The sequence below is a fragment of the Pan troglodytes genome, chromosome 8, assembly GCF_028858775.2.
Source record: "Pan troglodytes isolate AG18354 chromosome 8, NHGRI_mPanTro3-v2.0_pri, whole genome shotgun sequence".
Lineage (NCBI taxonomy): Eukaryota > Metazoa > Chordata > Mammalia > Primates > Hominidae > Pan > Pan troglodytes.
In genome coordinates this window covers 98,585,359-98,597,004 of record NC_072406.2, presented here as the reverse complement: position 1 = coordinate 98,597,004, position 11,646 = coordinate 98,585,359, and the positions used below count along the sequence as shown (strand labels likewise).

Sequence of the window (11,646 nt, the reverse complement as noted above, 5' to 3'; positions counted from 1 at the left end):
CAATTGATTTTTATATAAGCTCTTAGTATAATAAATTATCTACAGATTTATTTGGTTTTCTATTAGATATGAATATCACCTGCATAATGAGTTTTATTTCTGGCTTTCCACTTTTTTATACATCCATTTTCTTTTTCTTCTCTTACTGTGCTGGCTAGGATTGCCAGTATAATACTGAATAGAGATAGTGATAGAGGTCATCCTATATATACTTCTGGTTTAAAAATAATTTTGACATTTCTCATTGAGAGTAATGTGTGATTTTTTTTTTTTTTTTTTTTTGCCCAGGCTGGAGTACAGTGGTGCTATGTGGGTCACTGCAACCTTCGCCTCCCAGGTTCAAGCAATTCTCCTGCCTCAGCCTCCCAAGTAGCTGGGGCTACAAGCGCCAGCCACCACTCCCAGCTAATTTTTGTATTTTTGCTAGAGATGGGGTTTCACTATGTTGGCCAGGCTGGTCTTGAACTCCTGGCCTCAGGTGATCCACCTGTCTCGGCCTCCCAAAGTGCTGAGATTACAGGCATGAGTTACCACACCTGGCCACGGGATGTTGATTTTTTAAAAACTCTTGTCCAGGCGTGGTGGCTCATGCCTGTAATCCCAGCACTTTGAGAGGCCAAGGTGGGTGAATCACCTGAGGTCAGGAGTTCGAGACCAGCCTAGCCAACATGGTGAAACCCCGTCTCTACTAAAAATACAAAAATCAGCTGGGTGTGGTGGCGGGTGCGTGTAGTCCCAGCTACTCGAGAGGCTGAGGTAGGAGAATTGCTTGAATCCAGGAGATGGAGGTTGCAGTGAGCCAAGATTGAGCCACTGCACTCCAGCCTGGTTGACACAGCCAGACTCCGTCTCAACAGCAACAAAACAACAACAACAACAACAACAACAACAACAACAACACCTGGTGTTGAAGTTTACCAAATGCCCAAGTTCATGCTTTTCTTTCAGTGAAGTGCACCAGTGTTTTCCAGTAAGAATGAGTTGTCCCTACTGTTGTCTTTGATTGTTTCTCTTTGGCATCTCTACCAGACCTGTCAGTCAACTTCTGAACTAATCTGCTTTGCCATAGCTCAGGAAGGGGCAGCCTTGGGAGACCTCACCCAAGAGTGGACACATGATCCAGTGTATACATGGCCCAGTGCCGGCCAGTTATTTTAATGTCAAGATCCTTAACTGTGAGCAGAAGTGTGGAACACAGGAGCTTCCAGGTCACAGAGATGAGAGGTCAGAATTGGCTCCAGGGCAACGGAAGACCAGTGCAGGATGAAGTCACAGGGAACAGAAACCGGAGCCACAGAGGACAGGGTAGAGTCGCAGAAAGGAGAGACACACATACATGGAAAGAGGAGCTTTCTCCAATCTTAATGATTCCCAGCTCTCAGCCTCGTTTCTGTAAGACCTGCCTGGGCTTCATCTCTGCCCTTAAGGAAACTCCCCCTTCCTCCAGGCAGACTGAGTGGGCTTCCCCACGTGATTAAAGGAGCCACACCCATATCCCCTGGCACTGGCTTGCATACCACCTGTCCCATTGACCTCTGCTTTTCCATCCCCATCACCACATTCAGGTCCTTATCGTGCAGCACGAGGCGTCTCCTGCTCTTGCCAAATCAGTCTCTGGCTTGCCTTTAGGAAAATCACCTTCTCCAGCCACAAATGTGGCTTTCTGCAGCCCAGCTCCAAAACCGCCCCTGCCCTTTGGATCACCCCGCCTCAGCTGCCAGCGCCCCTCGGAAGTCTGACCATCTCATCCTGGCATTCAAGGACCCACGTGATTCAGTCTCACTGCCTCTCAGAGTTATGTCTCTTTTTGGCTACAGGCAACCCAGCCTGCAAGCAAACTGTCCTGCTTTGGACCCTGCTGTGTCACTCTCCGCACCAGCCTTTGCCTCTGCTCTTCGCTCTATGAAGTCCTCCCAGGCTGCACGGAAGGACGACTTTCTCAGGTCTCTTAGGGATGGAGACTCAGGGACATCAGAACACATCTCAGCGGTGGTGACTAGCCCTCGGATTTCCTGCCATGGTGCTGCCATTCCCACCGCCCGTGCCCTCTGCCTAGGCTGTTCCTGCTGCACCGAACGCCTCCTCCTGCCACCGCCCTCCCTCCTTTCTTTAGAAGCCCCTGCCAGCACCTGAGCTCTCTGCTGATTGCTGTTCCTCCCAGTCTGTGGAAGATTTGCCCATATGCTTTCCTTAAAAGGGTCCTGGGCAGGGCAGGCGCCCCCATTTCTCAGGGATCCCCTCCAGGACAACGCCTTTTCCTTGTGTCTTCAGCTCTCCTTACCAGATATCTATATATTTGTATATATTCAGTTTCACCAACAATGCATCAAGTCCTTTTTTTTTTTTTTAGGTAAAGAACCGCAGTCATCGAACTGGAGTCCCATTGATTCCCTCCCCCTCGCCGCCCCAAATCTGGCACCTGCCCAAGGTATCCTCAGAACCATTTGGGGTGTCCTTTGGCATTGGATAATAGAAATAAGATTTTACCTCTTTCTACCATAAATTGTACCACGTTTTATGTATTGCTGACCCCTTTCATCTGATTTATTGTTGTTTATTTTAGAATATTTTCTCTTTGAAATTTTTTTTTCAGTAAAAAGTTATGACACCAAGCACAGTGCTCCGAAGGCGGAGGCGGATGAGCGCGGGAGGCCTTCCTTCGTCTCCGTAGGCGACGCCCTCCCACCCCTTCCCTTGTTCTCATGGCACTCCTAGCTACTGGCAAAGGTAGACGCGCCAGTTTCTGCTGCTCCCCCACGGAATGGAAGCCCCAGAGGGCAGGGACCTAGTCTGTCACGTCCCAGGCCTCACCCCAGCTCCTCTGAGGCCCGGGTGCTGGGTCGAGGCATATGCCGGGCTGCGCGGGTGGCGGGGGAGGGGGAGCCCTGGAGCGCGGCCCCAGTCCTGGGAGGGAGAGGTGTCCTTCGAGGAAAGGGACAGAAGAAAGTTGAGGACAGAGGTCCAAGGGGAAGAAAGAGGGAAAGGATCGGCGTGAGGAGGACGTCCGGGCGGGGTGGGGAGGGCCCCCCGCGGGGTCGGGCCCACGGGCTTTCTAGGGCGCGTCGCCGCTCAGGGCCACGGGTGTGCTGTCAGCTCCCGTCCGGCCGCCCGGACGCTGTAACCTCCTCCGAGGCTGGCCCTTCTGGCTCGAGACAAGCTCGGGCCTGGCACGGAGCAGCGGGAAGGGCGGGAGATTGCCCCTAGTGGACTCCAAGTCCAGCTCCTGTCCCTGGGCACGTCTCGACACTTGCTGGGTCACGGAGGAAACCGGGTCTTGGACCCCAGCCAGCACGGGCGCCCCCCTCGGCTTCGCTCCCTTTACCCAGCGGTGGCCTCGGAGGCCCGGTTGGGGCGCGCCGCTCACCTGGAGAGGAGGCTAGGGGTCGGGGGACGCGCGCGCCCTTAGGCCCCACTCCTGTCTTCTGCCCTTTTTATTCTCCCCCGCACCCTGGGGCGGGCGGCGCGGGGCCAGTGTTTGCGAGTGTCACCTGCTTTGGTAAGTAGGTGGGCGAGTGACGCATCGCGGCGTCGGCGCCGCCTTCCAGGCGCTCTCTCTGCCTCCAGAGGCGCCGGCACTGCGGGGCCCCAGTCATGCCCGCTGCCTCAGTCTTCCAACCCGAAAAGTGGGTGGGCGAAGGAAAGCTCGGCCGAGCTGCGTCTCCAACTCCCTGCTCTCCCCTAGGGGAGCCCACCAGCTCCAATCGCGACCTCTTCTGTCCCCAAACCACAGACCCTAGGCCGCCTCGGGGACCCGGATATGGAAGGGGCGGTGGAGAGCCCTGGCCTTGATTCTCCCTGGGTCGGGAGGGCGTTCCGGCGGCCGTGGGGCTGCAGCCCTTCCTCCCCGCCTGGAAGGTGAGGGTGTGGGAGGAGCGGGAGGGGGCGAGGCCGACCCAAGTCCCGTGCGACCAGCGGCGGAGCCCAGAGCCAGGCTAGGAGCGCGCTCAGGCGAGCTCGGGTGAAGGCCGAGAAGGTTCATCGGAGGCGGCGGCGAGCCGAGACCAGGAGACAGACGGGGCGGGGTGACGAGGCGGGCCCCACCCCAGGAGCGCGGGGCCACACGGACACCGGCGGGCGGTCTTCCCCGGGATGCGCTGGGATTGCAGGCCTCCAGCGGCCCCGCCCGCCGCCTCCGCCCTCCCGCTCCTGAGCTGCCAATCCAGCGGGTTCTGCCGGTCCTCGGCCGTGCGTCTGGGGTCTGGATCCCCGGCTCCACTCGCCGCGAGCGCGCGTGTCAGCCGACTCGCCCCGGACCGCATGGTGCAGCTCCCGCAGGGCCGCAGCCGCGGGTCGTCGCTGATTGCCAGCTCCGCTCCCACTGCACCGCTGCGCGGCCGCCTAGGGCTCATTGCGCGGAAGTCGGCCTGGTACCTCCCCTGGGCTGGATGGGCCCGCTCCTCCCGAGCGGTCGCGCTCTGAGTTGAATGCGAGAGAGGCTTCTGGGCGCGTCGCGGGCTAGGTCCAGGAGCTGTGATCCTCTCCGAGGTCTCAGTGTGCCCGCAGCGCCCCCTGCAGTGCGTCTCCTGCAAGGGGCCCGGAACACATTCCTGTCCCCGCCAGGCCTGGAGGCCCGAGCCCCTGCTTTTCATCCACTCTGCCCACCCGCCTCTGCGGTCGGCTGCCTTGGGCGCTGGCCTTAGCAGTTCTGAGTTTGAATTCAATCGCCAATACACAGAAAGCCACACAAATGTGAAGATTTGTGAATTATTATCAAATGAACACCTTTGTAACCACTACCCAAGCCAAGAAATAGTACTTTCCCCCAGAATACCTTACCCGTGCTCCTTCCCGAAAGTAGCCATTCTCCTGCCTTTCATAGTAATTACTTACCCGAGTTTTAAAAAAATTGTTGTCACCCAAGTTCGCCTCTCTACAGGCTATAAATTAGACTTGCTCATTTTGTTAATATCTTTTAAGTCTCTTTAATTTGTAGTTTTTTTCTCCATCACTTTCTTTTCCTTGCAATGTATCCTTGGAAGAATCTGAAGAGATTTCTAGTCTGGATTTCACTGATTGCATTCTCCTGGTGCAGTTCAACACATCTCCCTGTTTTCTGCATTTCCTGCAAATTGACAGCTGGATCCAAAGGCTTGATCAGACTCAGGTTCAAGATTTTTGGTGAGACTCCAGGTGGTGGAGTGCTGTTTTGTCAGGAGGCACATAATGTCTGGTTGTCTCTCTTTTTTGAGATCTGAGGAGAGACGATGTCCAATGCTTACATTCATTAATTCACTGGGGGATGAAAATGGTGATATACTAATTATATAATTTATTTTTCATTTATCATCTGGGTTGATTTTATAAAGAGACTCTTCTCCTCATCTGCTATTTGGTTACCCAGTGGAACCGTTCACAGAGGAAAGGCGGGTAAATGCTTGTTTCTTTGCATTTATTTATCCGTTTTCAAGATAACGAATTGCTACCCTGTCATCCTCCCAAAATGAAGAGTTAAAAAAAATACCATCACGATGCCAAGGATTTAAATGTGCTAGATGGATTTCAATACGTTGCAGTTACTGTCAGTAGTAACATACAAATTGTCCCATCTTTGGGCAGCTGGAGCCTCTTCAGGTTAACCCTTGAGTCCTTTAGATGTGACCCTAGTAGTCTTTGAACACTTCCTTGTTATCTGGAATGACAAGACATCTTACCAGTTTGGGGTGCTAGGAATCCTCTTCACTTCTTGGTTGATCTTTGTTTCTAGGTCTTTTCAATGGAGGAGCTGTAAATTACATATATGATAAAATACACTGGGAATTTATACTGATGTAACTAAGTTAAGTGGAGGACTTCTTGATTACACCTGTATTTCTTTTCTTCCACACTGGGAATCCTGGTTCTTAAGGACACCAGGAAAAACTGAATTAGAATCCAATTAGTCATTTGTTTTATTTCAATTTATATACTTACAGGTTCAGAATAACAATATCAATACCATAACTAGCTATAATTTCTGAAAACACCTAAAACTTTTTCTTTCTGCATATGTTATTTTTATCCCCCCCCATTTTTTTTTTTTTTGAGACAGAGTCTTGCTCTGTTGCCCAGGCTGGAGTGCAGTGGCAAAATCATGGCTCACTGCAACCTCTGCCTCCTGGGTTCAAGCGATTCTCCTGCCTCAGTCTCCCGAGTAGCTGGGATTACAGGCACATGCCACCATGCCTGGCTAATTTTTGTATTTTTAGTAGAGACAGGGTTTCACCATGTTGGCTAGGCTGGTCTCAAACCCCTGAACTCAGGTGATCTGCCCTCCTTGGCCTCCCAAAGTGCTGGGATTACAGGCGTGAGCCACTGTACCCAGCCTACCCCCTATTTTTGTTTGTACTCTACATTCTCAGATGGTAAAGCCATTAGATAGCATAATCTCTCTTTTAAAACCCTCATTTAGTCTTCACTCCACAAATAACTATACATTTGTTAATCATCACCAATCATTAATGTGATGTTTCTCTAGTTATTTTGGTCTCTGCGGCTGGTGCCTTAGTAGATCCTCAAGAAGGGCTATGGACCATGTTACTGTTTCACTATAATAAAGACAGGATCAGCATCACTGATTATTCCTTTGGCCTCAGGCTTCAGTATGGTTCAGTACAAGACTATTAATATCCTATCTTTATTTAAAAGTTTGATATTTTGTTCATCCTGGATTTTTTGGCATTGAATTTTTAAAAATTTTTAAAAATTTTTAAAAAATTATTGCATTAAGATCTCATTTTCTGCATCCCTGAACTGTTTAGTGTGCTCTGAAATTCTTTGCTGCAAGCCAGGACCTTTCTTTGCTCACCTGCCTCACCCTGGTTGGAGATGAGTTGGAGCTCCTATTTTTCTCATCCTGTTAAAAAAAAAGAAAAAAGAACTCTGCGGGCGAGTTTAAAGCGACTGGGTCTCACTATGTGGCCAAGAGTGGTCTCAAAATCCTGGCCTCAAGCAATCCTCCCCGCTTGGCCTCCCAAATTGCTGCGATTACAGGCATGAGCCACCATGCCTGGCCCCTGCTTAATTTTGATTCAATTTCCAGCAGTTGCTGTCCATTGTGGGGTGCAGTCCGGAAGGGAGCCCTGGCAGATCAGTGAGAGAATTCACAGACCTTCAGATGTTACCGCAGATCTGGTAAGATCTGGAGTGAGACAAACCTGCTGGTTCTCACCCGGCCCCTGCACTGTAGATGAACAGGGCCCTCAGGTGCCCAGGTAACCTGTTGCTTCCCTCGGCTTTCCCCCAGCGCATGCTGATGCTGTGCAGGTGTCATGGCTGTTGTCCACCCACTTGCATTTTGTGGTGACAGGATACCCTGTCACTTAGTTTTGTTGCAATGTTGTCCACGGGTTTTGGTTTTAATGTCTTGTTGGTCTGACTATAATTATGTGGGGATTCAGAAAGCACAAAATTATGTTTCCACCACCACTGCCATTTTTCAGATTAAATTTAATGTATTTTAAAAAGGACACTTTGTTTTATTGATATATGATGGTTGTATATATTTTGAGGGTACACCCAATAGTTTGATACATGTATACAATGTGTAATGATCAAATTCAGGTAATTGGATTATATATCACTGCAAACATTTTTCTTTGTGTTGGAAACATTCCAATTCTTCTCTTATAGCTATTTTGGAATATATAATCAATTATTAACTATAGTCACCCTACTGTACTATCAAACACTAGAACTTATTTCTTTTAACTGTATATTTGTACTCACTAACCAACTTTTCATTATCTCTTCTCCCTTCTACCCTTCTCAGGCCCTGGTAAGCATCATTCTACTCCGTGCCTCCGTAAGATCCACTTTTTTAGCTCCCACATTTGAGTGAGAACATGTGATATTTGTATTTTTGTACCTGTTTATTTCACTCAACATAATGAACTCCAGCTCCATCCATGCTGCTACAAATGAAAGGATATTATTCTGTTTTATGGCCAAATAATGTTTCTTTGTGTATATGTACCACATTTTCCTTATCCATTCATTCATTGGTGGATTCTTAGGTTGATTTCACTTCTTGACTAATATGAACAGTGCTGTAATAAACATGGGAGTGCAGAGAGTTCTTAAGTTTACTGATTTCCTGTCTTTTGGATATATCCAGCAGTGGGATTGCTAGATCATATGGTAGTTCTACTTTTAGTTTTTTGAAGCGCCTCCATACTGTTGTTCATGGTGGCTGTCCTAGTTTATATTCCCACTAACAGTGTATGAGTGTTCCCCTTTCTCCGAATCCTTGCCAACATCTGTTATTTTTTGTCTTTTTGATAATAGCCGTTCTAACTGGGGTGAGATGGTATCTCATCATGGTTTGATTTGCATTTCCCTGATGATTAGTGATATTGAACATTTTTTCATATACCTGCTGACCGTTTGTATGCCTTCTTTTGGGAAATGTCTATTCAGGTCTTTTGTTCATTTTAAAAATGAAGTTATTTGTTTAAAAAGGATACTTTGAATCCAGGCACAGTGGCTCACACCTGTAATCTCAGCACTTTGGGAGGCTGAAGCGGGCGGATCACTTGAGGTCAGGAGTTCAAGACCAGCCTGGCCAACATGGGGAAATCCCATCTCTACTAAAAATACAAAAATTAGCCGGGTGTAGTGGTGGGCGCCTGTAATCCCAGCTACCTGGGAGGCTGAGGCAGGAGAATCTCTTGAACTTGGGAGGTGGAGGTTGCAGTGAGCTGAGATCACACCACTGCACTCCAGCCTGGGTGGCAGAAAGAAACTCCATCTCAAATAAATAAAATATAGGCTGGGTGTGGTGGCTCATGCTGTAATCCCAGCACTTTGGGAGGCCGAGGTGGGCAGATTGCTTGAGCCCAGGAATTTGAGGCCAGCCTGAGCAACGTGGCAAAATCCCATCTCTACAAAAATAATAATAAAAAAAATTAGCTGGGCATGGTGGTATGCATCTGTAGTCAGTGCCAGCTACTCCAGAGGCTGAGGTGGGAGGCTCACTTGAGCCTACAAGGTAGAGGCTGCAGTGAACCATGATTGTGCCACTTCTCTCCAGCCTGGCTGACAGAGAGAGACTTTCTCTCAACAACAACAACAACAAAATATATATGTAGGCTGGGTGCTGTGGTGCATGCCTGTAATCCAAGCATTTTGGGAGGCTGAGGCAGGAGGATCACTTAAGTCCAGGAGTTTGAGACCAGCCTGGGCAACATAGTGAGACTTCATCTACTAAAAATACAAAAAAACTAGCTGAGTGTGGTGGGGTGTGCTTATAGTCCCAGCTACTTGGGAGGCTTAGGTGGGAGAATCACTTGAGCCTGGGAATGGAGGCTGAAGTGAGCTATGATCTTACCCCTGCACTCCAGCCTGGATGGCAGAGCGAGACTGTCTAAAAAAAAAAAAAACAAACAAAATAACAACAACAGCAACAATTAAAAAAAAAAAAAACCAGGCTAAAATTCTCCCTGCCTTAAAAAAAGAAAAAGAAAAAGAAACCTTTACTTCTGTACACCCGTAAGATTTGCACAACTTAAAAAGTCTGAAGTCACCTTTTTTTTTGAGACGGAGTCTCGCTCTGTTGCCCAGGTTGGAGTGCAGTGGCATGATTTTGGCTCACTGCAACCTCTGCCTCCTGGGTTCAAGTGGTTCTCCTGCTTCAGCCTCCTGAGTAGCTGCGATTACACAGGCTCATGCCACCACACCCAGCTAATTTTTTATATTTTTGGTAGAGATGGGGTTTCACCATGTTGGCCAGGCTGGTCTTGAACTCCTGACCTCAAGTGATCCACCCACCTCTGCCTCCCAAAGTGTTGGGATTACAGGCGTGAGCCACTGTGCCCAGCCCTGATGATACATTTCATTTTAAACTATCATTCAGGAGTAAGGGTAAAACAAGATTTTCAGAGAGGGAACCATAGGGAAGCTGGCGAGACCGGCAGAAACAGGAAATTGTGTACTCCGTTTGTTGGAATCCGAATCAGCCTACTATGTGGAGAACACTTTGTTAATCCTACTTAGATATCTGCATACTTTGTGGTAGAGACATTTGTAAGTATCTGCTCTAGGTAGAGACATTTGTAAGTAACTGCTCTAGAGAAACCTGTTCCTATGTTCTCAAGGGCATAAGTACCAAGACATTCACTGTGGCACTATTGGCCATTCTAAAGAAGTGGAAAAAAACCGACTCTGCCCTGGAAGGGGAACAGGAGAGTGAGATGCGGCATTGTCTATCATCGAATACTCCAAAACAGCAAAGCCAGACAGTATGAAACTCCATCTGCCAACGCATCTAAACATCAAAAACATGATGCAAGATAAAAGCAAGCTGCAACACGATATACACAGTATTATTATAATTTATGTAAAGTGAAAGACACTGAAGCTGTAATATACATCATTAATGGAAATATACACATATATCAAAGTGTAGAAAAGTCAATTAGACCTTACAGCTGACTAACACAATAACCAATACTACACGTCAACAGCTGTGCCGCTGGGGCACGGGGAGGGGAGGGGAGGGGAGGGATGATCCTCAGCTCTCTCTATAGTGGTTTATTTCTAGCAGACAGAGAAAGAGCTCCAAAGCAAAGGGATTTCATGGATTATTTCTGCATGGCCAGTAAGGGTGTCTGTTACTTCATTATTTCTCTGTATGTTTAAAAATTTTATAATGAAAATGTATTATCTCTACACGAGCACTTTTTATTTCCCCTGTGAATAATCAGAAGAGTTGGAAAATAAATAAGAAGGAAATAACTTTATCATTCTGCAGTTGAGTATAATTTGAAGTTTAATTCCTGACTGTCTATCACCCCCCACCCTACCAGTGCTGGAGAACGCCTGGGAGGAGGTGTGAGAGGCACGGCTGAGCCCAGTGTTTGTTTGCCCTGGTGCTCCTCTTGCTTCTTATGCCCACGACACTGCACCTTGATGTCCTGCTCTACAGCAGTGCCCGCCCCACCCTTGCTGCCACAGCTCCACCCCTGGCCTCCGTGTCCTCCATTGCACATTCTTGCTTCATATTCCAAGCAGTGCTGCACACACACTGTGATGTCATTGTGCATCTCACTGTCAGAATACAATAACAAAATGAGCGTTTTAAAAAGAAGAATTGGGCCGGGTGCAGTGGCTCACACCTGTAATCCCAGCACTCTGGGAGGCCGAGGTGGGCAGATCACCTGAGGTCAGGAGTTTGAGACCAGCCTGGAGCCTGGCCAACATGGCGAAACCCTGTCTCTACTAAAAATACAAAAATTAGCTGGCGTGGTGGCATGCGCCTGCCAGCTACTTGGGAGTAATCCCAGCTACTCAGGAGGCTGAGGCTGGAGAATTGCTTGAACCCAGGAGGCAGAGGCTGCAGTGAGCTGCGATCATGCCACTGCACTCCAGCCTGGGCCACAGAGTGAGACTCCGTACCCCCACCCCCCACAAAAAAGAAAAAAAGAAAAGAAAAATTAGCATTCCCCTCTCCCCTCTGATAGCTGGGTCCACCTTCCTGGCCCCACATCTTAGTGTTGGATGGCGCTGTGCTTGCTGACCACGTGTCACTTGCACACTTTCCCCAGCTTCAGTCTGCCAGGATAGGGTGACAGCATGGGGCCCAGGACCCAGAGGGAGGAGACCAGCAGAGGCAGGTGGGATCAGGACTTGACCTTCCTCTTTCAATAACTCTAAATTAGTTCTTGCTACTTT

General features: G+C 48.8%; 1 long non-coding RNA gene across 2 annotated transcripts; it reads left to right on the top strand.

Moving 5' to 3' along the window:
• Window positions 1-1,082: 1,082 nt before the first annotated feature.
• On the top strand, window positions 1,083-8,050 carry LOC104008236 (uncharacterized). 2 transcript variants are annotated; one of them, XR_008537450.2, is made up of 6 exons: window positions 1,089-1,392; window positions 1,818-1,943; window positions 2,351-2,428; window positions 2,594-2,727; window positions 7,019-7,110; window positions 7,748-8,050. It is a non-coding gene; the product is annotated as an uncharacterized LOC104008236 (long non-coding RNA). The 2 variants fall into 2 exon arrangements; XR_682736.5 differs by having other exon boundaries at window positions 1,083-1,392; window positions 2,351-2,727.
• Window positions 8,051-11,646: the final 3,596 nt, after the last annotated feature.